At 50.9% G+C, this 2500-nt stretch overlaps 1 non-coding gene and 1 pseudogene across 1 annotated transcript; both read left to right on the top strand.

Annotated features, from left to right (window-relative positions):
* The first annotated feature begins 863 nt into the window (after positions 1-863).
* On the top strand, positions 864-980 carry LOC137329889 (U2 spliceosomal RNA; annotated as a pseudogene).
* A 1009-nt stretch (positions 981-1989) lies between these two features.
* On the top strand, positions 1990-2180 carry LOC137330660 (U2 spliceosomal RNA). The gene has a single exon (XR_010965088.1). It is a non-coding gene; the product is annotated as a U2 spliceosomal RNA (small nuclear RNA).
* Positions 2181-2500: the final 320 nt, after the last annotated feature.

The following is a 2500-nucleotide window of genomic DNA, read 5'->3' as shown; positions in this document are numbered from 1 at the left end:
GTATTATTACTGAGAATAAAGCTGATATCTCTCTCTCTCTCTCACTCAGAGCTGCTGTGGAAGGAAACCTTTTTAAAAAGAACTTTCTCAGCTCAGTGGTATTTTTTTCTTCTCCAAGGCTGAGTGCCGCTCGCACGTAGCGATATAATTCAAAGTGCAAAATAACTTGGCGTCGTTGACTTGAAACAAGCAGGGTCTGCTTCCAAATGAAAGCTGCGCTCCCGAACTGGACTGACTGTCTGTCTGTCTGTCTGTCTGTTTGTCAAGGGGAGGAAAAGGCGGTGGTGGTGGTGAGGGTGGAGCTTTACGCTCAGGAGGGGAGACTTTCTTTCAGAGGTGCCAATTAATCTGCAGCAGAAAGTCATCCCCCCCCGACCGGGATTCGAAGCCCGGTCCTGACCACAAGACCACCGGGGAGAGTTGCCTCAAGTCCCTGAGGGACCTGGACACGAGGCCGAGGACACACGCACGCCTGCTGCACTGGCAGCAGCGACCAACAGGGGGCTGACCGGCTGATCCTTCCCTTTCACAGGCAGGCTTTTGGCCCTCGCTGAAACGACAAAGGTGTTCAGAAGGAAGTGCTGGGGGGAAGGCAGGCAGGGAGGGACGGACACAGGGAAGTCCGCACAAAACAGGTCCCCTGGAACCTCTGACCCAGAAAACCGGGTTCCTGGTGAAAGCAGTCCTGCCATTGACAGGAGAATGGACAGGGCCCGGCAGCTTGAGACACATCTTTCTTTCAATAAGCAAGTTCTTTTTAAAAAAGTTTCCTTCCACAGCAGCTCTGAGTGAGAGAGAGAGAGAGAGAGAGAGAGACACTGACTCACTGACTGATACTGACACCGACACACACACACACACATATTATTTACTTTTATTTTTAATTGATTTTTAGAACAGGGAGATGGACTAGGGGCTTGCTCCGTCCACTCCACGCATCGACCCAGTATTGCAGTGTTTCTGGGAACGGTGCAGCTCCCCGTGGGGAGATATTCAAAAGGAAAAACAGCTCTTTCCCAGTGTCTCTGTGTGTGTGTGTGTGTGTGTGTTATTACTGAGAATAAAGCTGATATCTCTCTCTCTCTCTCTCTCTCACTCAGAGCTGCTGTGGAAGGAAACCGTTTTAAAAAGAACTTTCTCAGCTCAGTGGTATTTTTTTCTTCTCCAAGGCTGAGTGCCGCTCGCACGGAGCGATATAATTCAAAGTGCAAAATAACTTGGCGTCGTTGACTTTAAACAAGCAGGGTCTGCTTCCAAATGAAAGCTGCGCTCCCGAACTGGACTGACTGACTGTCTGTCTGTCTGTCTGTTTGTCAAGGGGTGGAAAAGGCGCCGGTGGTGGTGAGGGTGGAGCTTTACGCTCAGGAGGGGAGACTTTCTTTCAGAGGTGCCAATTAATCTGCAGCAGAAAGTCATCCCCCCCGACCGGGATTCGAAGCCCGGTCCTGACCACGAGACCACCGGGGAGAGTTGCCTCAAGTCCCTGAGGGACCTGGACACGAGGCCGAATACACACGCACGCCTGCTGCACTGGCAGCAGCGACCAACAGGGGGCTGACCGGCTGATCCTTCCCTTTCACAGGCAGGCTTTTGGCCCTCGCTGAAACGACAAAGGTGTTCAGAAGGAAGTCCTGGGGGGAAGGCAGGCAGGGAGGGACGGACACAGGGAAGTCCGCACAAAACAGGTCCCCTGGAACCTCTGACCCAGAAAACCGGGTTCCTGGTGAAAGCAGTCCTGCCCCGCCCTGCCATTAACATGACAATGGTGGCCTACTGGCAAATTTACCAATCTGTCAAGCAATCCTGGCAAGAAAGGAAAAAACGGCAACTTCTTTAAACTCATCCACTGTTGCAATTAGAAACGGTGGCAAAAAATGTGGCCAGAGTGGGAGAGAACGGCAGTGCTTCGAGACTGCTTTCAACACCGGCAGCCAGAGAACAAAGAGGGAGGGCAAACAGGACCCGAGATCAATTCGCATCGAGCGCGGTATCGCTTCTCGGCCTTTTGGCTAAGATCAAGTGTAGTATCTGTTCTTATCAGTTTAATATCTGATACGTCCCCTATCTGGGGACCATATATTAAATTGATTTTTGGAACAGGGAGATGGACTAGGGGCTTGCTCCGTCCACTCCACGCATCGACCCAGTATTGCAGTGTCTCTGGGAACGGTGCACCTCCCTGTGGGGAGATATTCAAAAGGAAAAACAGCTCTTTCCCAGTGTCTCTGTGTGTGTGTGTGTGTGTGTGTGTGTGTGTGTATTATTACTGAGAATAAAGCTGATCTCTCTCTCTCTCTCTCTCTCTTACACTCAGAGCTGCTGTGGAAGGAAACCGTTTTAAAAAGACCTTTCTCAGCTCAGTGGTATTTTTTTCTTCTCCAAGGCTGAGTGCCGCTCGCACGGAGCGATATAATTCAAAGTGCAAAATAACTTGGCGTCGTTGACTTGAAACAAGCAGGGTCTGCTTCCAAATGAAAGCTGCGCTCCCGAACTGGACTGA

Source organism: Heptranchias perlo, chromosome 12 (genome assembly GCF_035084215.1).
Source record: "Heptranchias perlo isolate sHepPer1 chromosome 12, sHepPer1.hap1, whole genome shotgun sequence".
Lineage (NCBI taxonomy): Eukaryota > Metazoa > Chordata > Chondrichthyes > Hexanchiformes > Hexanchidae > Heptranchias > Heptranchias perlo.
This window is presented reverse-complemented; position numbering and strand designations above follow the sequence as displayed.